Genomic DNA, 23,813 nt, shown 5'->3' with positions numbered 1-23,813 from the left:
GTTATTCAGATTCATTGCAGTGGGCGGCGGCTGCAAAACGCACCATTCTTCTTGTTTTGGCTCTGCAAAGCAGCCTTTTCAAGGGTTGGCTTGGGTGACAAAATGTCTTGTGTAGGCGTGGGTTTGTCTCCCTCTCGCTCTCTCTCCCTAAGATGTGTCCGGCATAGGCCAGGGTGCCACTCGAGGCCCAAACCAATTCTGGTTATCGCTTCTCGGCCTTTTGGCTAAGATCAAGTGTAGTATCTGTTCTTATCAGTTTAATATCTGATACGTCCCCTATCTGGGGACCATATATTAAATGGATTTTTAGAACAGGGAGATGGAAAAAGAGCTTGCTCTGTCCACTCCACGCATTGACCTGGTATTGCAGTACCTCCAGGAACGGTGCACCCCTTCTTAACCCAGTTTCCAAAAGCAGAACTCAATTCACCTGATTCATATTAGCCCGATTTAATGAATTGGAAGAAAGCATACGTCTTCATATGCACCTCAATTTGGCCCATTCACTTTTCACACTTCCTCCTTTTGTTTTTTATCTTTCACACTTTTGACTTTCTTTATTCATCCAAATAGCAAACTCATCACCACTCAACCTGACCAACTCGGCTATGTCCCCGTGCTGCAGTTCTCTGTCTTATCTAGATCATTTGCAATTGAATGGAATAGATCCCTTTTGGACAAAGTGGATTCACCTGCTGCTGCAGTGACCACAGGTGTGATAACATCTAGAATTGGCATCTGGTGCGATCTCTCCGCTTCCACTCCAAAGAAAGTTACCTGTTTATTCCTATCATGCATTGGTTTTTGGGGTTTTCTTTGAGTAATGATGATCTCTTTAGTAGTCTGTTGGCGCCCTCTCCTGGAGGAATAGTTTGCTTGCTCTTGGACATTCTAAAAGAGAGGTCATGATAGACATTGAGCTTCTGAGCTCAATTGGGGAAAGTCATGGGTGATGAATGTTTGCAACCTACTGCGAAGCCTCATACCGCAATATAAGGAACGTCAAATACTAAGAAAGGGCGGCCTATGAAAGAATTACTACTTTCAATAAGTACACTTAAACGGCTAATTGGGAATAGAAAAACTGTAAAAAGCCCTCTGAGAAAGCCCCCCTCTAACCTTTGATAGTAAGCTTTTCTGTAGTCTGCCTGTTGATGTATTTTCCGTTTGAACTGTGCACAACATGAAGAGACGGAACACTGGCGGCTTGTCACAATGCCCCCCGATGACATCACAATAGCGCTGCTGCCTAGAAAACAAGCTGCGCAGAAGAAGTTGTTCTTTGGGTGGGAGGGTGGGCTAGTGGAAGGAGGGGGCAATCTCTTTTTTTCCCGGGTGGTAGGGGGATGACAGGAGAAGGGAAGCGGGTGGTGAGAAAGGTACAGAGGGCAGGGTTTGGGGGCTGGGAAGGAAAGGGAAAAGATTAGGGTTTGGGGATGATGAAAGGGCTTTCTACGGGTAAGGATGGCAAAGGGTGGCAGTGACGGAAAGTCAGGCAACCTGTCCTGTCCGTCTTTTTGTATCGTGAATTGGAAAGACTGCAAGGGGAGAGGGGAGTTGCTTGCGCCCTAAAGGAGGAGTTATTCAGATTCATTGCAGTGGGCGGCGGCTGCAAAACGCACCATTCTTCTTGTTTTGGCTCTGCAAAGCAGCCTTTTCAAGGGTTGGCTTGGGTGACAAAATGTCTTGTGTAGGCGTGGGTTTGTCTCCCTCTCGCTCTCTCTCCCTAAGATGTGTCCGGCATAGGCCAGGGTGCCACTCGAGGCCCAAACCAATTCTGGTTATCGCTTCTCGGCCTTTTGGCTAAGATCAAGTGTAGTATCTGTTCTTATCAGTTTAATATCTGATACGTCCCCTATCTGGGGACCATATATTAAATGGATTTTTAGAACAGGGAGATGGAAAAAGAGCTTGCTCTGTCCACTCCACGCATTGACCTGGTATTGCAGTACCTCCAGGAACGGTGCACCCCTTCTTAACCCAGTTTCCAAAAGCAGAACTCAATTCACCTGATTCATATTAGCCCGATTTAATGAATTGGAAGAAAGCATACGTCTTCATATGCACCTCAATTTGGCCCATTCACTTTTCACACTTCCTCCTTTTGTTTTTTATCTTTCACACTTTTGACTTTCTTTATTCATCCAAATAGCAAACTCATCACCACTCAACCTGACCAACTCGGCTATGTCCCCGTGCTGCAGTTCTCTGTCTTATCTAGATCATTTGCAATTGAATGGAATAGATCCCTTTTGGACAAAGTGGATTCACCTGCTGCTGCAGTGACCACAGGTGTGATAACATCTAGAATTGGCATCTGGTGCGATCTCTCCGCTTCCACTCCAAAGAAAGTTACCTGTTTATTCCTATCATGCATTGGTTTTTGGGGTTTTCTTTGAGTAATGATGATCTCTTTAGTAGTCTGTTGGCGCCCTCTCCTGGAGGAATAGTTTGCTTGCTCTTGGACATTCTAAAAGAGAGGTCATGATAGACATTGAGCTTCTGAGCTCAATTGGGGAAAGTCATGGGTGATGAATGTTTGCAACCTACTGCGAAGCCTCATACCGCAATATAAGGAACGTCAAATACTAAGAAAGGGCGGCCTATGAAAGAATTACTACTTTCAATAAGTACACTTAAACGGCTAATTGGGAATAGAAAAACTGTAAAAAGCCCTCTGAGAAAGCCCCCCTCTAACCTTTGATAGTAAGCTTTTCTGTAGTCTGCCTGTTGATGTATTTTCCGTTTGAACTGTGCACAACATGAAGAGACGGAACACTGGCGGCTTGTCACAATGCCCCCCGATGACATCACAATAGCGCTGCTGCCTAGAAAACAAGCTGCGCAGAAGAAGTTGTTCTTTGGGTGGGAGGGTGGGCTAGTGGAAGGAGGGGGCAATCTCTTTTTTTCCCGGGTGGTAGGGGGATGACAGGAGAAGGGAAGCGGGTGGTGAGAAAGGTACAGAGGGCAGGGTTTGGGGGCTGGGAAGGAAAGGGAAAAGATTAGGGTTTGGGGATGATGAAAGGGCTTTCTACGGGTAAGGATGGCAAAGGGTGGCAGTGACGGAAAGTCAGGCAACCTGTCCTGTCCGTCTTTTTGTATCGTGAATTGGAAAGACTGCAAGGGGGAGGGGAGTTGCTTGCGCCCTAAAGGAGGAGTTATTCAGATTCATTGCAGTGGGCGGCGGCTGCAAAACGCACCATTCTTCTTGTTTTGGCTCTGCAAAGCAGCCTTTTCAAGGGTTGGCTTGGGTGACAAAATGTCTTGTGTAGGCGTGGGTTTGTCTCCCTCTCGCTCTCTCTCCCTAAGATGTGTCCGGCATAGGCCAGGGTGCCACTCGAGGCCCAAACCAATTCTGGTTATCGCTTCTCGGCCTTTTGGCTAAGATCAAGTGTAGTATCTGTTCTTATCAGTTTAATATCTGATACGTCCCCTATCTGGGGACCATATATTAAATGGATTTTTAGAACAGGGAGATGGAAAAAGAGCTTGCTCTGTCCACTCCACGCATTGACCTGGTATTGCAGTACCTCCAGGAACGGTGCACCCCTTCTTAACCCAGTTTCCAAAAGCAGAACTCAATTCACCTGATTCATATTAGCCCGATTTAATGAATTGGAAGAAAGCATACGTCTTCATATGCACCTCAATTTGGCCCATTCACTTTTCACACTTCCTCCTTTTGTTTTTTATCTTTCACACTTTTGACTTTCTTTATTCATCCAAATAGCAAACTCATCACCACTCAACCTGACCAACTCGGCTATGTCCCCGTGCTGCAGTTCTCTGTCTTATCTAGATCATTTGCAATTGAATGGAATAGATCCCTTTTGGACAAAGTGGATTCACCTGCTGCTGCAGTGACCACAGGTGTGATAACATCTAGAATTGGCATCTGGTGCGATCTCTCCGCTTCCACTCCAAAGAAAGTTACCTGTTTATTCCTATCATGCATTGGTTTTTGGGGTTTTCTTTGAGTAATGATGATCTCTTTAGTAGTCTGTTGGCGCCCTCTCCTGGAGGAATAGTTTGCTTGCTCTTGGACATTCTAAAAGAGAGGTCATGATAGACATTGAGCTTCTGAGCTCAATTGGGGAAAGTCATGGGTGATGAATGTTTGCAACCTACTGCGAAGCCTCATACCGCAATATAAGGAACGTCAAATACTAAGAAAGGGCGGCCTATGAAAGAATTACTACTTTCAATAAGTACACTTAAACGGCTAATTGGGAATAGAAAAACTGTAAAAAGCCCTCTGAGAAAGCCCCCCTCTAACCTTTGATAGTAAGCTTTTCTGTAGTCTGCCTGTTGATGTATTTTCCGTTTGAACTGTGCACAACATGAAGAGACGGAACACTGGCGGCTTGTCACAATGCCCCCCGATGACATCACAATAGCGCTGCTGCCTAGAAAACAAGCTGCGCAGAAGAAGTTGTTCTTTGGGTGGGAGGGTGGGCTAGTGGAAGGAGGGGGCAATCTCTTTTTTTCCCGGGTGGTAGGGGGATGACAGGAGAAGGGAAGCGGGTGGTGAGAAAGGTACAGAGGGCAGGGTTTGGGGGCTGGGAAGGAAAGGGAAAAGATTAGGGTTTGGGGATGATGAAAGGGCTTTCTACGGGTAAGGATGGCAAAGGGTGGCAGTGACGGAAAGTCAGGCAACCTGTCCTGTCCGTCTTTTTGTATCGTGAATTGGAAAGACTGCAAGGGGGAGGGGAGTTGCTTGCGCCCTAAAGGAGGAGTTATTCAGATTCATTGCAGTGGGCGGCGGCTGCAAAACGCACCATTCTTCTTGTTTTGGCTCTGCAAAGCAGCCTTTTCAAGGGTTGGCTTGGGTGACAAAATGTCTTGTGTAGGCGTGGGTTTGTCTCCCTCTCGCTCTCTCTCCCTAAGATGTGTCCGGCATAGGCCAGGGTGCCACTCGAGGCCCAAACCAATTCTGGTTATCGCTTCTCGGCCTTTTGGCTAAGATCAAGTGTAGTATCTGTTCTTATCAGTTTAATATCTGATACGTCCCCTATCTGGGGACCATATATTAAATGGATTTTTAGAACAGGGAGATGGAAAAAGAGCTTGCTCTGTCCACTCCACGCATTGACCTGGTATTGCAGTACCTCCAGGAACGGTGCACCCCTTCTTAACCCAGTTTCCAAAAGCAGAACTCAATTCACCTGATTCATATTAGCCCGATTTAATGAATTGGAAGAAAGCATACGTCTTCATATGCACCTCAATTTGGCCCATTCACTTTTCACACTTCCTCCTTTTGTTTTTTATCTTTCACACTTTTGACTTTCTTTATTCATCCAAATAGCAAACTCATCACCACTCAACCTGACCAACTCGGCTATGTCCCCGTGCTGCAGTTCTCTGTCTTATCTAGATCATTTGCAATTGAATGGAATAGATCCCTTTTGGACAAAGTGGATTCACCTGCTGCTGCAGTGACCACAGGTGTGATAACATCTAGAATTGGCATCTGGTGCGATCTCTCCGCTTCCACTCCAAAGAAAGTTACCTGTTTATTCCTATCATGCATTGGTTTTTGGGGTTTTCTTTGAGTAATGATGATCTCTTTAGTAGTCTGTTGGCGCCCTCTCCTGGAGGAATAGTTTGCTTGCTCTTGGACATTCTAAAAGAGAGGTCATGATAGACATTGAGCTTCTGAGCTCAATTGGGGAAAGTCATGGGTGATGAATGTTTGCAACCTACTGCGAAGCCTCATACCGCAATATAAGGAACGTCAAATACTAAGAAAGGGCGGCCTATGAAAGAATTACTACTTTCAATAAGTACACTTAAACGGCTAATTGGGAATAGAAAAACTGTAAAAAGCCCTCTGAGAAAGCCCCCCTCTAACCTTTGATAGTAAGCTTTTCTGTAGTCTGCCTGTTGATGTATTTTCCGTTTGAACTGTGCACAACATGAAGAGACGGAACACTGGCGGCTTGTCACAATGCCCCCCGATGACATCACAATAGCGCTGCTGCCTAGAAAACAAGCTGCGCAGAAGAAGTTGTTCTTTGGGTGGGAGGGTGGGCTAGTGGAAGGAGGGGGCAATCTCTTTTTTTCCCGGGTGGTAGGGGGATGACAGGAGAAGGGAAGCGGGTGGTGAGAAAGGTACAGAGGGCAGGGTTTGGGGGCTGGGAAGGAAAGGGAAAAGATTAGGGTTTGGGGATGATGAAAGGGCTTTCTTACGGGTAAGGATGGCAAAGGGTGGCAGTGACGGAAAGTCAGGCAACCTGTCCTGTCCGTCTTTTTGTATCGTGAATTGGAAAGACTGCAAGGGGGAGGGGAGTTGCTTGCGCCCTAAAGGAGGAGTTATTCAGATTCATTGCAGTGGGCGGCGGCTGCAAAACGCACCATTCTTCTTGTTTTGGCTCTGCAAAGCAGCCTTTTCAAGGGTTGGCTTGGGTGACAAAATGTCTTGTGTAGGCGTGGGTTTGTCTCCCTCTCGCTCTCTCTCCCTAAGATGTGTCCGGCATAGGCCAGGGTGCCACTCGAGGCCCAAACCAATTCTGGTTATCGCTTCTCGGCCTTTTGGCTAAGATCAAGTGTAGTATCTGTTCTTATCAGTTTAATATCTGATACGTCCCCTATCTGGGGACCATATATTAAATGGATTTTTAGAACAGGGAGATGGAAAAAGAGCTTGCTCTGTCCACTCCACGCATTGACCTGGTATTGCAGTACCTCCAGGAACGGTGCACCCCTTCTTAACCCAGTTTCCAAAAGCAGAACTCAATTCACCTGATTCATATTAGCCCGATTTAATGAATTGGAAGAAAGCATACGTCTTCATATGCACCTCAATTTGGCCCATTCACTTTTCACACTTCCTCCTTTTGTTTTTTATCTTTCACACTTTTGACTTTCTTTATTCATCCAAATAGCAAACTCATCACCACTCAACCTGACCAACTCGGCTATGTCCCCGTGCTGCAGTTCTCTGTCTTATCTAGATCATTTGCAATTGAATGGAATAGATCCCTTTTGGACAAAGTGGATTCACCTGCTGCTGCAGTGACCACAGGTGTGATAACATCTAGAATTGGCATCTGGTGCGATCTCTCCGCTTCCACTCCAAAGAAAGTTACCTGTTTATTCCTATCATGCATTGGTTTTTGGGGTTTTCTTTGAGTAATGATGATCTCTTTAGTAGTCTGTTGGCGCCCTCTCCTGGAGGAATAGTTTGCTTGCTCTTGGACATTCTAAAAGAGAGGTCATGATAGACATTGAGCTTCTGAGCTCAATTGGGGAAAGTCATGGGTGATGAATGTTTGCAACCTACTGCGAAGCCTCATACCGCAATATAAGGAACGTCAAATACTAAGAAAGGGCGGCCTATGAAAGAATTACTACTTTCAATAAGTACACTTAAACGGCTAATTGGGAATAGAAAAACTGTAAAAAGCCCTCTGAGAAAGCCCCCCTCTAACCTTTGATAGTAAGCTTTTCTGTAGTCTGCCTGTTGATGTATTTTCCGTTTGAACTGTGCACAACATGAAGAGACGGAACACTGGCGGCTTGTCACAATGCCCCCCGATGACATCACAATAGCGCTGCTGCCTAGAAAACAAGCTGCGCAGAAGAAGTTGTTCTTTGGGTGGGAGGGTGGGCTAGTGGAAGGAGGGGGCAATCTCTTTTTTTCCCGGGTGGTAGGGGGATGACAGGAGAAGGGAAGCGGGTGGTGAGAAAGGTACAGAGGGCAGGGTTTGGGGGCTGGGAAGGAAAGGGAAAAGATTAGGGTTTGGGGATGATGAAAGGGCTTTCTACGGGTAAGGATGGCAAAGGGTGGCAGTGACGGAAAGTCAGGCAACCTGTCCTGTCCGTCTTTTTGTATCGTGAATTGGAAAGACTGCAAGGGGGAGGGGAGTTGCTTGCGCCCTAAAGGAGGAGTTATTCAGATTCATTGCAGTGGGCGGCGGCTGCAAAACGCACCATTCTTCTTGTTTTGGCTCTGCAAAGCAGCCTTTTCAAGGGTTGGCTTGGGTGACAAAATGTCTTGTGTAGGCGTGGGTTTGTCTCCCTCTCGCTCTCTCTCCCTAAGATGTGTCCGGCATAGGCCAGGGTGCCACTCGAGGCCCAAACCAATTCTGGTTATCGCTTCTCGGCCTTTTGGCTAAGATCAAGTGTAGTATCTGTTCTTATCAGAACAAACTGAGCTAGCTACACTTGACGAGATACGATCAGGGAGACAAGCTCCGAAGCCCAGCCGAGACCGAAAGAGGGAGATCGGACGGAAGAAGAGCTTGGCAGAAAGAAGCAAGAAGACGAAGGCTCGGAGAAGACTTGGGGAGACCAGAGGAACTTCGAGGAGGAACACAGCGGGAGAAGACACCCGGAGAAGAATCCAAGATCCAGCTCCGGGAACTCAAGCAGGAACCAGCCATGGCAAGCAAGCCAGAGAAGGCAGCCAGGAAGGCTCAGGACCCAGGGACCTCCAGGAAGGCTCATCCAGAGGCTTCTTCGGCCCAAGAGGCCCCTACCTCCGACGCCAGCCAGCCGGAGGGAGCCCGGACGCCGCCTGAAAAGGCTCCAACCCTGGAGCCTTGGATGCGGCAGACGGTCGCCCTGAAGCTAAAGGCGGTGGATGGTAGGTTGCCGGACATGTCCAGCGACGTGTTCTGCAAGAAGATGATTCTGGATCAGGGCTTCTCCAGGGCGGAAACCCTGAGTGTCCAGACCTTCATGACTGGCATTTTTCTGGTAACCTTTGCCACGGTGAATGCCTGCAGGAGATACTGGGAGGCGATGAACGCAGCGATGCCGGACTCCCCTTTTCATTCTTTTTTAGGATCCTGTCCTATACAGAGGGATGAGAAGAGGATCACGGTCTCCATGCGGAACCCGCACACCCCAGGAAGAGACATCTCCACGTTCCTGGGACGTCTCTGCACAGTGGTGAGGGAGCCATCCCACATCCTTAACGGCAACGGATTCTGGACGGGTAAGTGGTCAGTAACCGTTCGACTCTACAGGGAACCAGCATCCGAGGATGGTCTCCAGCACCTGCCCCCGACATTCTCTCTGGGAAACTCCTTTGGTCTCATCTACTACCCGGACATGCCACACAACTGCAGGAAATGTGGCGGGAAAGGGCATTCGATGAAGACCTGCAAGGAGGACGCCTGCAGGGTTTGCCGGGTGACAGGACACAGCTCCAAGGACTGCCCAAAGAAGAAGACTTGCAACCTATGTGGACAGGCGGACCACCTTTACAAGGACTGCCCACAGCGGGAGAAATCCTGGGCAAGGGTTGCCGCGGCGACCCAGTATCGGGTAGTCACAGCTTCGTCGACCAAGGCAGCTACGACCAAGGCCACAGAGGCCAAGGACAAGGCGGCCAAGAACCCGGCGACCGTGGCTCCAGCCGATGCCCCAGCAGCCACGGAGTCCAGGGAAAAGAAGGGTAAGAAAACTGCTGCCCCCTCCCTGGTCCCCCCCCCTGTCACCCCTGTCCAAACCCCTCCCCCCCCGGCCAACCCTACTGAGGATTCCACTACCTCCACCTCATTTCCCTACTCCTCAGCTGGTCTCCTCACCCCCCCCCCAAAGCCCACTCTCCCTCCCCAGACCATGAGAGCAGAGGGCCTCAGCACTCTTGCACTTTTCACCGAGGAGGATTTTCCAGCTCTTGTCTCCTCAGGTACAGGCCAAAGGAAAAGGAAGGTGGAAGATAGTCCTGTCGCAGAACCTTCCAAGCTGTTCATTGTGGACCTTAACCCACCCCAGGAAGAGGAGGATGGCCTCCTCCCAGAACCGGACGTGTTGGAGCAGATGGTGGAGTCCCTTGTGGCCGAAGAAGAAATGGAGGAGTCGGAAGCCACTGAGGCACCATCCCTGCTTGATCAGCTAGCAGAAGAGGGTCTGCTGGAGATACCCTTACCAGCAGGTGCCAAAGAGGAAGAACCGCCCGACCGGAGTGGTAACTAAGGCACACCGCCTGCTCTAACTTTCTCTTTCCTCCAATGACTGCTAACATTAACATCTTTTCCATTAATGTTAGGAGCATCAGAGACAAGTTCCGACGTCAGACAATTTCTGCGTTCCTTAACACTCAGTCTAGTGATGTATTTTTCCTGCAGGAATGCTCCCTTCCCTCCTCTAGGTCCTTCAACCATCTGGCCAGGGAGTGGACCCATGGCCCATCCTACTGGTCTGGCGGGGGCGACTGTAGGTCCGCGGGGGTCGCCGTGCTGATCAGGGGAAGCGCCTTCACATTGGACTCTGTTCAGGAAATCGTCTGCGGCAGGTTACTGCTCGTGGATGGCACCTGGGCGGGAGAACCTGTCAGGTTCATCAATGTGTATGCTTCTCCTGTGAAGAGCGATCGACTGGAGCTCCTCCAAGCCCTGCGCCCTCAGCTCGCTACCGCCAGGACGGTAGTGATGGCCGGGGATTTCAACTGCCCGATTGAGGAGGATGGACGCAGTTCTGGAACGGCTGCCAAGTTGGACGTCACATCCAAACTGCTCATTGAGATGGTGACCGAAGCCTCTCTTGTGGACGTTGTTGGCTCCATCGGACACGGATCCGTGAACTATTCATGGTGCCGATCCGATGGCTCGCTGCGTTCCAGGATTGACTTTGTGTTTACCTCTCGGGCGGTTGGGCGGAGTGGGCACTCGATGGTCCCCTGCTTCTTCTCTGACCACAGAGCCATTCACTTTCAAGGTGTGCTGGGCCATGGCTTCCCCATTGGCCCGGGCTCCTGGAAGCTGAACTGCTCTCTGCTGGAAAAGGGTGAGATTCTGGAGGAGCTTAGAGCTGCCTACTCCACGTGGCGGGCCTACAAGGCGGGCTTCCAGTCTGTTTCTGACTGGTGGGAATACGTTAAACTCGAGTTCCGTTTCTTCTTTCAGGCAAAGAGTCAACAACAGGCGTGTCTGAAGAGGAGGGACTTCAGGAGACTCCAGCGTGAGCTGCGTTCCCTGCAGGACCTTCTTCGATGCGGCTGGGACGTGAGAGAGGAGCTGGAGGAGACTAAGAGGAGCCTGAAAAGGCACTTCGAGGAGGAGTCCGAGCGAATTGTCTTCCGTTCCAAAGTGGAGAACCTGGAGAAGGGTGAGAAATGTAACTCGTTCTTTTTCAGGAAACTCCACGCCGGTCACACGCCCATGAATGAACTACGAGACGAGAGTGGAAACATGCGACGCGGGAAAGAGAACGTGATGAAGGTCGTCAGCGACTTCTACAGCGAACTCTACGCCCGCAAGACTACTGACCCCGAGGCCGCCGATAAGTTCCTGTCAGGTATCACTAACCATCTTGACCCTGCAGACGCGGCGGCCATGGATGTTCCTCTGACGGTGGACGAGCTGCTCTCGGCCGCCAAATCCTTTAGTTCTGGCAGGACACCGGGCAGTGACGGCCTCCCAGCAGAGCTCTATGTAGCGCTGGGAGACCTAATCTGTCCGGACCTGTTAGGGCTGTATGAGGAGATGGTGGTGGAGGGCAGAATGCCTCCATCTCTGAGGGAAGGAATGGTCACGATCCTGTACAAGCGTAAAGGAGAGAGGTGCGACCTGAAGAATTGGCGTCCCATCACCCTTCTGAACGTCGACTACAAGATCCTGGCCAAGACGATGGCAACGAGATTGAAGACTGTTATCGGACGGATCATCCACCCGGATCAGACCTGCGGCATCCCCGGACGTCGCATCGCAGACAGCCTGGCTCTCATGCGGGACACGGTCGAGTACATCAAAGCCCGCCGGGTGCACGCAGCCCTGATCTCGTTGGATCAGGAAAAGGCCTTCGACCGTGTTTCCCATGAGTTCCTGGGCAAAGCTCTGCACAGGTTAGGTTTGGGTAACATGTTTTGCTTGTATGTCCAACTAATGTATTTTGATATTCACAGCTCGGTGTTGGTGAACGGCTGGAAGACTGACCCCTTCCCGGTCCTCTCAGGGGTCAGACAAGGCTGTCCTCTGTCACCTCTTCTTTTTGTTTGTGTTATAGAACTCTTTGCAGAGGCTATCCGGCGGAATGGAGAGATCAGAGGGATCACCGCACCAGGACCAGAACGCTTCGAGGTCAAGTGCTCGCTCTACATGGACGACGTGACCGTCTTCTGCGCGGACCGGCGCTCAGTCGACACCCTCGTCCAGACCTGTGAGACCTTCGGACGGGCTTCGGGAGCCAAAGTCAACTGCGGGAAGTCGGAAGCCATGCTCTTCGGGGACTGGCAGCCGGCCTCTTCCGCCCCCTTCCCTTTCAGCATCCAGCCGGAGTTCATCAAGGTTCTTGGAGTCTGGTTCGGGAAGGAAGGAGCAGCCCTCAAGTCCTGGGAGGAACGCTTGACCAAGATCACCCAACGGATCGGTCTGTGGAGCCTCAGACGCCTCACCTGTGAGGGCAAAGCACTGGTCCTGCGTAACGAGGTACTGCCCGTGCTGCAGTACACGGCCCAGGCCTGGCCCCCCCTTGCCACCGTGTGCAGGGCCATTACCAGGACGGTGTTTCGTTTTGTCTGGGGATCCAAGATGGACAGAGTAAAGCGGAGCATCATGTACAAGGATCCTCGCAAGGGTGGGAAGGGCGTACCCGATATCCCCACCCTCCTGCGATCCTCCTTCGTATGTGACTGCGTTCGCCGAACTCTGCGAGTCAAGAGAGGTTCCGCGGGTGGGTCCATGTCTCGCTTCTTCCTGCTCCCCCTTTGGAGACGGTTAGGCTGGGACAAGTGGGACAGCTCCTTCCCCTACAACTGGACGGCGCCATGGTTCTACGGAGACGTGGTTCGGTTTGTGAGGGAACACCAACTGGAGGGACTCAAGCCTGATTTGTGGAAGCCAAAGACTATCCACAAACTCATCAGAGCCAAGGACGAAATGGAGAACATTCCAGGACTTCATCACGACACACTGGAGACTGTTTGGACAAACGTGTCATCGGCTGGATTGACCAACGGGCACAAGGACTTGTCATGGATGGCGATACAGGGCGGACTGCCCGTCCGGTCATTCATGCACGCCCGGAACCTGTGCAAAACCCGGTACTGCCCAAGGTGCCCCTTCGTGGAGGAAACATCGCTGCACGCCTTTTGGGACTGCCGTTTCGCACAGCGCCTGTTGGTTGCCCTGGAGGATGACCTGAGGAACTCCGTCCCCAGAGGGAGCCTATCGTACCATTCCGTACTTTATGGACTCTTCCCTGGGACTCACACCGTTGGAGCCATCCAGGAGGCTTGGCGCCTTATGAACTGCTTTAAGGACGCTATTTGGGTCGCCAGGAACCGGCTCATCTTGAAGAGGGAGAGGATGTCTATCCAGGATTGCCGCAGGCTGATCCACAGCCTGCTCAGAGACTATTCCATCATGGACAGTCCGGACGACAGCGCCGAGGAGGAGGTTTAGACCTCTTCCATGCCCCCTCCCTCCTTTTCCCGTTATGTGCGTCTTTCAATAAAGCTTCGGGCCTGTGATTTCCCCACCCTATCCCCCTTTTCCCCTACCCCCATCCCCCCAATCGCCGGTTCGTCGTTATTTATTGTCTAACTTTTTCTTTCAGCTTGAGTGTTATGGATAAGCATAGGAGCGTGATGTATAGTTTAGTGCGTCGTACTCTATGGCTATGTAAGAAGGATTGTATATTGCTGTGTGTACGGGGCTGCGGCACTGTACACGGTTTGTTACCTTTTTGTGAGTAGTGCATGAGAATAAAGATGCTGTTAAATCAAAAAATCTGTTCTTATCAGTTTAATATCTGATACGTCCCCTATCTGGGGACCATATATTAAATGGATTTTTAGAACAGGGAGATGGAAAAAGAGCTTGCTCTGTCCACTCCACGCATTGACCTGGTATTGCAGTACCTCCAGGAACGGTGCACCCCTTCTTAACCCAGTTTCCAAAAGCAGAACTCAATTCACCTGATTCATATTAGCCCGATTTAATGAATTGGAAGAAAGCATACGTCTTCATATGCACCTCAATTTGGCCCATTCACTTTTCACACTTCCTCCTTTTGTTTTTTATCTTTCACACTTTTGACTTTCTTTATTCATCCAAATAGCAAACTCATCACCACTCAACCTGACCAACTCGGCTATGTCCCCGTGCTGCAGTTCTCTGTCTTATCTAGATCATTTGCAATTGAATGGAATAGATCCCTTTTGGACAAAGTGGATTCACCTGCTGCTGCAGTGACCACAGGTGTGATAACATCTAGAATTGGCATCTGGTGCGATCTCTCCGCTTCCACTCCAAAGAAAGTTACCTGTTTATTCCTATCATGCATTGGTTTTTGGGGTTTTCTTTGAGTAATGATGATCTCTTTAGTAGTCTGTTGGCGCCCTCTCCTGGAGGAATAGTTTGCTTGCTCTTGGACATTCTAAAAGAGAGGTCATGATAGACATTGAGCTTCTGAGCTCAATTGGGGAAAGTCATGGGTGATGAATGTTTGCAACCTACTGCGAAGCCTCATACCGCAATATAAGGAACGTCAAATACTAAGAAAGGGCGGCCTATGAAAGAATTACTACTTTCAATAAGTACACTTAAACGGCTAATTGGGAATAGAAAAACTGTAAAAAGCCCTCTGAGAAAGCCCCCCTCTAACCTTTGATAGTAAGCTTTTCTGTAGTCTGCCTGTTGATGTATTTTCCGTTTGAACTGTGCACAACATGAAGAGACGGAACACTGGCGGCTTGTCACAATGCCCCCCGATGACATCACAATAGCGCTGCTGCCTAGAAAACAAGCTGCGCAGAAGAAGTTGTTCTTTGGGTGGGAGGGTGGGCTAGTGGAAGGAGGGGGCAATCTCTTTTTTTCCCGGGTGGTAGGGGGATGACAGGAGAAGGGAAGCGGGTGGTGAGAAAGGTACAGAGGGCAGGGTTTGGGGGCTGGGAAGGAAAGGGAAAAGATTAGGGTTTGGGGATGATGAAAGGGCTTTCTACGGGTAAGGATGGCAAAGGGTGGCAGTGACGGAAAGTCAGGCAACCTGTCCTGTCCGTCTTTTTGTATCGTGAATTGGAAAGACTGCAAGGGGGAGGGGAGTTGCTTGCGCCCTAAAGGAGGAGTTATTCAGATTCATTGCAGTGGGCGGCGGCTGCAAAACGCACCATTCTTCTTGTTTTGGCTCTGCAAAGCAGCCTTTTCAAGGGTTGGCTTGGGTGACAAAATGTCTTGTGTAGGCGTGGGTTTGTCTCCCTCTCGCTCTCTCTCCCTAAGATGTGTCCGGCATAGGCCAGGGTGCCACTCGAGGCCCAAACCAATTCTGGTTATCGCTTCTCGGCCTTTTGGCTAAGATCAAGTGTAGTATCTGTTCTTATCAGTTTAATATCTGATACGTCCCCTATCTGGGGACCATATATTAAATGGATTTTTAGAACAGGGAGATGGAAAAAGAGCTTGCTCTGTCCACTCCACGCATTGACCTGGTATTGCAGTACCTCCAGGAACGGTGCACCCCTTCTTAACCCAGTTTCCAAAAGCAGAACTCAATTCACCTGATTCATATTAGCCCGATTTAATGAATTGGAAGAAAGCATACGTCTTCATATGCACCTCAATTTGGCCCATTCACTTTTCACACTTCCTCCTTTTGTTTTTTATCTTTCACACTTTTGACTTTCTTTATTCATCCAAATAGCAAACTCATCACCACTCAACCTGACCAACTCGGCTATGTCCCCGTGCTGCAGTTCTCTGTCTTATCTAGATCATTTGCAATTGAATGGAATAGATCCCTTTTGGACAAAGTGGATTCACCTGCTGCTGCAGTGACCACAGGTGTGATAACATCTAGAATTGGCATCTGGTGCGATCTCTCCGCTTCCACTCCAAAGAAAGTTACCTGTTTATTCCTATCATGCATTGGTTTTTGGGGTTTTCTTTGAGTAATGATGATCTCTTTAGTAGTCTGTTGGCGCCCTCTCCTGGAGGAATAGTTTGCTTGCTCTTGGACATTCTAAAAGAGAGGTCATGATAGACATTGAGCTTCTGAGCTCAATTGGGGAAAGTCATGGGTGATGAATGTTTGCAACCTACTGCGAAGCCTCATACCGCAATATAAGGAACGTCAAATACTAAGAAAGGGCGGCCTATGAAAGAATTACTACTTTCAATAAGTACACTTAAACGGCTAATTGGGAATAGAAAAACTGTAAAAAGCCCTCTGAGAAAGCCCCCCTCTAACCTTTGATAGTAAGCTTTTCTGTAGTCTGCCTGTTGATGTATTTTCCGTTTGAACTGTGCACAACATGAAGAGACGGAACACTGGCGGCTTGTCACAATGCCCCCCGATGACATCACAATAGCGCTGCTGCCTAGAAAACAAGCTGCGCAGAAGAAGTTGTTCTTTGGGTGGGAGGGTGGGCTAGTGGAAGGAGGGGGCAATCTCTTTTTTTCCCGGGTGGTAGGGGGATGACAGGAGAAGGGAAGCGGGTGGTGAGAAAGGTACAGAGGGCAGGGTTTGGGGGCTGGGAAGGAAAGGGAAAAGATTAGGGTTTGGGGATGATGAAAGGGCTTTCTACGGGTAAGGATGGCAAAGGGTGGCAGTGACGGAAAGTCAGGCAACCTGTCCTGTCCGTCTTTTTGTATCGTGAATTGGAAAGACTGCAAGGGGGAGGGGAGTTGCTTGCGCCCTAAAGGAGGAGTTATTCAGATTCATTGCAGTGGGCGGCGGCTGCAAAACGCACCATTCTTCTTGTTTTGGCTCTGCAAAGCAGCCTTTTCAAGGGTTGGCTTGGGTGACAAAATGTCTTGTGTAGGCGTGGGTTTGTCTCCCTCTCGCTCTCTCTCCCTAAGATGTGTCCGGCATAGGCCAGGGTGCCACTCGAGGCCCAAACCAATTCTGGTTATCGCTTCTCGGCCTTTTGGCTAAGATCAAGTGTAGTATCTGTTCTTATCAGTTTAATATCTGATACGTCCCCTATCTGGGGACCATATATTAAATGGATTTTTAGAACAGGGAGATGGAAAAAGAGCTTGCTCTGTCCACTCCACGCATTGACCTGGTATTGCAGTACCTCCAGGAACGGTGCACCCCTTCTTAACCCAGTTTCCAAAAGCAGAACTCAATTCACCTGATTCATATTAGCCCGATTTAATGAATTGGAAGAAAGCATACGTCTTCATATGCACCTCAATTTGGCCCATTCACTTTTCACACTTCCTCCTTTTGTTTTTTATCTTTCACACTTTTGACTTTCTTTATTCATCCAAATAGCAAACTCATCACCACTCAACCTGACCAACTCGGCTATGTCCCCGTGCTGCAGTTCTCTGTCTTATCTAGATCATTTGCAATTGAATGGAATAGATCCCTTTTGGACAAAGTGGATTCACCTGCTGCTGCAGTGACCACAGGTGTGATAACATCTAGAATTGGCATCTGGTGCGATCTCTCCGCTTCCACTCCAAAGAAAGTTACCTGTTTATTCCTATCATGCATTGGTTTTTGGGGTTTTCTTTGAGTAATGATGATCTCTTTAGTAGTCTGTTGGCGCCCTCTCCTGGAGGAATAGTTTGCTTGCTCTTGGACATTCTAAAAGAGAGGTCATGATAGACATTGAGCTTCTGAGCTCAATTGGGGAAAGTCATGGGTGATGAATGTTTGCAACCTACTGCGAAGCCTCATACCGCAATATAAGGAACGTCAAATACTAAGAAAGGGCGGCCTATGAAAGAATTACTACTTTCAATAAGTACACTTAAACGGCTAATTGGGAATAGAAAAACTGTAAAAAGCCCTCTGAGAAAGCCCCCCTCTAACCTTTGATAGTAAGCTTTTCTGTAGTCTGCCTGTTGATGTATTTTCCGTTTGAACTGTGCACAACATGAAGAGACGGAACACTGGCGGCTTGTCACAATGCCCCCCGATGACATCACAATAGCGCTGCTGCCTAGAAAACAAGCTGCGCAGAAGAAGTTGTTCTTTGGGTGGGAGGGTGGGCTAGTGGAAGGAGGGGGCAATCTCTTTTTTTCCCGGGTGGTAGGGGGATGACAGGAGAAGGGAAGCGGGTGGTGAGAAAGGTACAGAGGGCAGGGTTTGGGGGCTGGGAAGGAAAGGGAAAAGATTAGGGTTTGGGGATGATGAAAGGGCTTTCTACGGGTAAGGATGGCAAAGGGTGGCAGTGACGGAAAGTCAGGCAACCTGTCCTGTCCGTCTTTTTGTATCGTGAATTGGAAAGACTGCAAGGGGGAGGGGAGTTGCTTGCGCCCTAAAGGAGGAGTTATTCAGATTCATTGCAGTGGGCGGCGGCTGCAAAACGCACCATTCTTCTTGTTTTGGCTCTGCAAAGCAGCCTTTTCAAGGGTTGGCTTGGGTGACAAAATGTCTTGTGTAGGCGTGGGTTTGTCTCCCTCTCGCTCTCTCTCCCTAAGATGTGTCCGGCATAGGCCAGGGTGCCACTCGAGGCCCAAACCAATTCTGGTTATCGCTTCTCGGCCTTTTGGCTAAGATCAAGTGTAGTATCTGTTCTTATCAGTTTAATATCTGATACGTCCCCTATCTGGGGACCATATATTAAATGGATTTTTAGAACAGGGAGATGGAAAAAGAGCTTGCTCTGTCCACTCCACGCATTGACCTGGTATTGCAGTACCTCCAGGAACGGTGCACCCCTTCTTAACCCAGTTTCCAAAAGCAGAACTCAATTCACCTGATTCATATTAGCCCGATTTAATGAATTGGAAGAAAGCATACGTCTTCATATGCACCTCAATTTGGCCCATTCACTTTTCACACTTCCTCCTTTTGTTTTTTATCTTTCACACTTTTGACTTTCTTTATTCATCCAAATAGCAAACTCATCACCACTCAACCTGACCAACTCGGCTATGTCCCCGTGCTGCAGTTCTCTGTCTTATCTAGATCATTTGCAATTGAATGGAATAGATCCCTTTTGGACAAAGTGGATTCACCTGCTGCTGCAGTGACCACAGGTGTGATAACATCTAGAATTGGCATCTGGTGCGATCTCTCCGCTTCCACTCCAAAGAAAGTTACCTGTTTATTCCTATCATGCATTGGTTTTTGGGGTTTTCTTTGAGTAATGATGATCTCTTTAGTAGTCTGTTGGCGCCCTCTCCTGGAGGAATAGTTTGCTTGCTCTTGGACATTCTAAAAGAGAGGTCATGATAGACATTGAGCTTCTGAGCTCAATTGGGGAAAGTCATGGGTGATGAATGTTTGCAACCTACTGCGAAGCCTCATACCGCAATATAAGGAACGTCAAATACTAAGAAAGGGCGGCCTATGAAAGAATTACTACTTTCAATAAGTACACTTAAACGGCTAATTGGGAATAGAAAAACTGTAAAAAGCCCTCTGAGAAAGCCCCCCTCTAACCTTTGATAGTAAGCTTTTCTGTAGTCTGCCTGTTGATGTATTTTCCGTTTGAACTGTGCACAACATGAAGAGACGGAACACTGGCGGCTTGTCACAATGCCCCCCGATGACATCACAATAGCGCTGCTGCCTAGAAAACAAGCTGCGCAGAAGAAGTTGTTCTTTGGGTGGGAGGGTGGGCTAGTGGAAGGAGGGGGCAATCTCTTTTTTTCCCGGGTGGTAGGGGGATGACAGGAGAAGGGAAGCGGGTGGTGAGAAAGGTACAGAGGGCAGGGTTTGGGGGCTGGGAAGGAAAGGGAAAAGATTAGGGTTTGGGGATGATGAAAGGGCTTTCTACGGGTAAGGATGGCAAAGGGTGGCAGTGACGGAAAGTCAGGCAACCTGTCCTGTCCGTCTTTTTGTATCGTGAATTGGAAAGACTGCAAGGGGGAGGGGAGTTGCTTGCGCCCTAAAGGAGGAGTTATTCAGATTCATTGCAGTGGGCGGCGGCTGCAAAACGCACCATTCTTCTTGTTTTGGCTCTGCAAAGCAGCCTTTTCAAGGGTTGGCTTGGGTGACAAAATGTCTTGTGTAGGCGTGGGTTTGTCTCCCTCTCGCTCTCTCTCCCTAAGATGTGTCCGGCATAGGCCAGGGTGCCACTCGAGGCCCAAACCAATTCTGGTTATCGCTTCTCGGCCTTTTGGCTAAGATCAAGTGTAGTATCTGTTCTTATCAGTTTAATATCTGATACGTCCCCTATCTGGGGACCATATATTAAATGGATTTTTAGAACAGGGAGATGGAAAAAGAGCTTGCTCTGTCCACTCCACGCATTGACCTGGTATTGCAGTACCTCCAGGAACGGTGCACCCCTTCTTAACCCAGTTTCCAAAAGCAGAACTCAATTCACCTGATTCATATTAGCCCGATTTAATGAATTGGAAGAAAGCATACGTCTTCATATGCACCTCAATTTGGCCCATTCACTTTTCACACTTCCTCCTTTTGTTTTTTATCTTTCACACTTTTGACTTTCTTTATTCATCCAAATAGCAAACTCATCACCACTCAACCTGACCAACTCGGCTATGTCCCCGTGCTGCAGTTCTCTGTCTTATCTAGATCATTTGCAATTGAATGGAATAGATCCCTTTTGGACAAAGTGGATTCACCTGCTGCTGCAGTGACCACAGGTGTGATAACATCTAGAATTGGCATCTGGTGCGATCTCTCCGCTTCCACTCCAAAGAAAGTTACCTGTTTATTCCTATCATGCATTGGTTTTTGGGGTTTTCTTTGAGTAATGATGATCTCTTTAGTAGTCTGTTGGCGCCCTCTCCTGGAGGAATAGTTTGCTTGCTCTTGGACATTCTAAAAGAGAGGTCATGATAGACATTGAGCTTCTGAGCTCAATTGGGGAAAGTCATGGGTGATGAATGTTTGCAACCTACTGCGAAGCCTCATACCGCAATATAAGGAACGTCAAATACTAAGAAAGGGCGGCCTATGAAAGAATTACTACTTTCAATAAGTACACTTAAACGGCTAATTGGGAATAGAAAAACTGTAAAAAGCCCTCTGAGAAAGCCCCCCTCTAACCTTTGATAGTAAGCTTTTCTGTAGTCTGCCTGTTGATGTATTTTCCGTTTGAACTGTGCACAACATGAAGAGACGGAACACTGGCGGCTTGTCACAATGCCCCCCGATGACATCACAATAGCGCTGCTGCCTAGAAAACAAGCTGCGCAGAAGAAGTTGTTCTTTGGGTGGGAGGGTGGGCTAGTGGAAGGAGGGGGCAATCTCTTTTTTTCCCGGGTGGTAGGGGGATGACAGGAGAAGGGAAGCGGGTGGTGAGAAAGGTACAGAGGGCAGGGTTTGGGGGCTGGGAAGGAAAGGGAAAAGATTAGGGTTTGGGGATGATGAAAGGGCTTTCTACGGGTAAGGATGGCAAAGGGTGGCAGTGACGGAAAGTCAGGCAACCTGTCCTGTCCGTCTTTTTGTATCGTGAATTGGAAAGACTGCAAGGGGGAGGGGAGTTGCTTGCGCCCTAAAGGAGGAGTTATTCAGATTCATTGCAGTGGGCGGCGGCTGCAAAACGCACCATTCTTCTTGTTTTGGCTCTGCAAAGCAGCCTTTTCAAGGGTTGGCTTGGGTGACAAAATGTCTTGTGTAGGCGTGGGTTTGTCTCCCTCTCGCTCTCTCTCCCTAAGATGTGTCCGGCATAGGCCAGGGTGCCACTCGAGGCCCAAACCAATTCTGGTTATCGCTTCTCGGCCTTTTGGCTAAGATCAAGTGTAGTATCGTTCGAAAAGGTGGTTTAAGGCTCCGGCCACCTTAGTACAATGATGCAATGCACACTGGAAGGTTGCACTTGTTAGTACTTTGGGAGGATAGTATATCCATCTAGAGGAAACCATGGCCCTACCAGGATTGAGGCTATTAGACTGAGTAAGTGTGGGGGTTATGGTGCAATGTGCCCCAGGAATGGACACCCTGGAGGGAGTCTGAACTTGCTAGGTTGGGACCCTGGTAAGCCTCAGACTCTGTCGCACGCCGCGCCTTGCCTATTCATACTTTCCAAGCATATTGCCCTATCCTGGCCTTCTGGCTAAGAAGGGAAATTTTTATAATCCCGGTCGGAGGTCCGGTCAGCTTTGGGCTGAGAAACCAACACCCGGTTGGAGGTCCGGGTCAGCTTTGGCTGAGAAACCAACACCCGGTTGGAGGTCCGGTTAGCCTTGGGCTGAGAAACCAACACCCGGTTGGAGGTCCGGTCAGCCTTGGGCTGAGAAACCAACACCCGGTTGGAGGTCCGGTCAGCCTTGGGCTGAGAAACCAACACCGGTTGACGGTCCGGGCAGTCTCGGCTGCGAAACCAACGACTAGTAGCTCCCTACTCCACTTGGGTAAGATGCCTCGGTGGACGCTGGGAGCAACAACAAGGCTCAACCAGGCTTCGGCTTGGGGGAGCACCGAAGATCCCTGACCCTCGCTGTGGCCTTCTGGCTCGGAGGGACGGGGTTGATTTTTGGGGATCCTCTTCTCACGGAGGGGTCCACACGAATCCTAGCCTTTGCACTGTTTTTGGTGTGACTTCAGTCATGCATTTTTGCGGTGCTTTGGAAAGCTTCATTAAATCAAAAATCTGTTCTTATCAGTTTAATATCTGATACGTCCCCTATCTGGGGACCATATATTAAATGGATTTTTAGAACAGGGAGATGGAAAAAGAGCTTGCTCTGTCCACTCCACGCATTGACCTGGTATTGCAGTACCTCCAGGAACGGTGCACCCCTTCTTAACCCAGTTTCCAAAAGCAGAACTCAATTCACCTGATTCATATTAGCCCGATTTAATGAATTGGAAGAAAGCATACGTCTTCATATGCACCTCAATTTGGCCCATTCACTTTTCACACTTCCTCCTTTTGTTTTTTATCTTTCACACTTTTGACTTTCTTTATTCATCCAAATAGCAAACTCATCACCACTCAACCTGACCAACTCGGCTATGTCCCCGTGCTGCAGTTCTCTGTCTTATCTAGATCATTTGCAATTGAATGGAATAGATCCCTTTTGGACAAAGTGGATTCACCTGCTGCTGCAGTGACCACAGGTGTGATAACATCTAGAATTGGCATCTGGTGCGATCTCTCCGCTTCCACTCCAAAGAAAGTTACCTGTTTATTCCTATCATGCATTGGTTTTTGGGGTTTTCTTTGAGTAATGATGATCTCTTTAGTAGTCTGTTGGCGCCCTCTCCTGGAGGAATAGTTTGCTTGCTCTTGGACATTCTAAAAGAGAGGTCATGATAGACATTGAGCTTCTGAGCTCAATTGGGGAAAGTCATGGGTGATGAATGTTTGCAACCTACTGCGAAGCCTCATACCGCAATATAAGGAACGTCAAATACTAAGAAAGGGCGGCCTATGAAAGAATTACTACTTTCAATAAGTACACTTAAACGGCTAATTGGGAATAGAAAAACTGTAAAAAGCCCTCTGAGAAAGCCCCCCTCTAACCTTTGATAGTAAGCTTTTCTGTAGTCTGCCTGTTGATGTATTTTCCGTTTGAACTGTGCACAACATGAAGAGACGGAACACTGGCGGCTTGTCACAATGCCCCCCGATGACATCACAATAGCGCTGCTGCCTAGAAAACAAGCTGCGCAGAAGAAGTTGTTCTTTGGGTGGGAGGGTGGGCTAGTGGAAGGAGGGGGCAATCTCTTTTTTTCCCGGGTGGTAGGGGGATGACAGGAGAAGGGAAGCGGGTGGTGAGAAAGGTACAGAGGGCAGGGTTTGGGGGCTGGGAAGGAAAGGGAAAAGATTAGGGTTTGGGGATGATGAAAGGGCTTTCTACGGGTAAGGATGGCAAAGGGTGGCAGTGACGGAAAGTCAGGCAACCTGTCCTGTCCGTCTTTTTGTATCGTGAATTGGAAAGACTGCAAGGGGGAGGGGAGTTGCTTGCGCCCTAAAGGAGGAGTTATTCAGATTCATTGCAGTGGGCGGCGGCTGCAAAACGCACCATTCTTCTTGTTTTGGC

At 48.9% G+C, this 23,813-nt stretch overlaps 10 non-coding genes and 3 pseudogenes across 10 annotated transcripts; all 13 read left to right on the top strand.

Moving 5' to 3' along the window:
- Positions 1-204: 204 nt before the first annotated feature.
- Positions 205-395, top strand: LOC142288771 (U2 spliceosomal RNA). The gene has a single exon (XR_012749404.1). It is a non-coding gene; the product is annotated as a U2 spliceosomal RNA (small nuclear RNA).
- Positions 396-1,783: 1,388 nt separating this feature from the next.
- Positions 1,784-1,974, top strand: LOC142288770 (U2 spliceosomal RNA). Its single transcript, XR_012749403.1, has one exon. It is a non-coding gene; the product is annotated as a U2 spliceosomal RNA (small nuclear RNA).
- Positions 1,975-3,361: 1,387 nt separating this feature from the next.
- LOC142288769 (U2 spliceosomal RNA) lies at positions 3,362-3,552 on the top strand. Its single transcript, XR_012749402.1, has one exon. It is a non-coding gene; the product is annotated as a U2 spliceosomal RNA (small nuclear RNA).
- A 1,387-nt stretch (positions 3,553-4,939) lies between these two features.
- LOC142288767 (U2 spliceosomal RNA) lies at positions 4,940-5,130 on the top strand. Its single transcript, XR_012749400.1, has one exon. It is a non-coding gene; the product is annotated as a U2 spliceosomal RNA (small nuclear RNA).
- Positions 5,131-6,518: 1,388 nt separating this feature from the next.
- On the top strand, positions 6,519-6,709 carry LOC142288766 (U2 spliceosomal RNA). Its single transcript, XR_012749399.1, has one exon. It is a non-coding gene; the product is annotated as a U2 spliceosomal RNA (small nuclear RNA).
- A 1,387-nt stretch (positions 6,710-8,096) lies between these two features.
- Positions 8,097-8,200, top strand: LOC142288795 (U2 spliceosomal RNA; annotated as a pseudogene).
- Positions 8,201-13,630: 5,430 nt separating this feature from the next.
- On the top strand, positions 13,631-13,835 carry LOC142288792 (U2 spliceosomal RNA; annotated as a pseudogene).
- A 1,387-nt stretch (positions 13,836-15,222) lies between these two features.
- LOC142288765 (U2 spliceosomal RNA) lies at positions 15,223-15,413 on the top strand. Its single transcript, XR_012749398.1, has one exon. It is a non-coding gene; the product is annotated as a U2 spliceosomal RNA (small nuclear RNA).
- Positions 15,414-16,800: 1,387 nt separating this feature from the next.
- LOC142288764 (U2 spliceosomal RNA) lies at positions 16,801-16,991 on the top strand. The gene has a single exon (XR_012749397.1). It is a non-coding gene; the product is annotated as a U2 spliceosomal RNA (small nuclear RNA).
- A 1,387-nt stretch (positions 16,992-18,378) lies between these two features.
- Positions 18,379-18,569, top strand: LOC142288763 (U2 spliceosomal RNA). The gene has a single exon (XR_012749396.1). It is a non-coding gene; the product is annotated as a U2 spliceosomal RNA (small nuclear RNA).
- A 1,387-nt stretch (positions 18,570-19,956) lies between these two features.
- On the top strand, positions 19,957-20,147 carry LOC142288762 (U2 spliceosomal RNA). Its single transcript, XR_012749395.1, has one exon. It is a non-coding gene; the product is annotated as a U2 spliceosomal RNA (small nuclear RNA).
- Positions 20,148-21,534: 1,387 nt separating this feature from the next.
- LOC142288797 (U2 spliceosomal RNA) lies at positions 21,535-21,676 on the top strand (annotated as a pseudogene).
- Positions 21,677-22,373: 697 nt separating this feature from the next.
- Positions 22,374-22,569, top strand: LOC142288794 (U2 spliceosomal RNA). The gene has a single exon (XR_012749424.1). It is a non-coding gene; the product is annotated as a U2 spliceosomal RNA (small nuclear RNA).
- Positions 22,570-23,813: the final 1,244 nt, after the last annotated feature.

The sequence above is a fragment of the Anomaloglossus baeobatrachus genome, unplaced genomic scaffold, assembly GCF_048569485.1.
Source record: "Anomaloglossus baeobatrachus isolate aAnoBae1 unplaced genomic scaffold, aAnoBae1.hap1 Scaffold_850, whole genome shotgun sequence".
NCBI lineage: Eukaryota > Metazoa > Chordata > Amphibia > Anura > Aromobatidae > Anomaloglossus > Anomaloglossus baeobatrachus.
The sequence above is the reverse complement of the archived record's forward strand: the minus strand, read 5'-3'. Positions and strand labels throughout refer to the sequence as shown.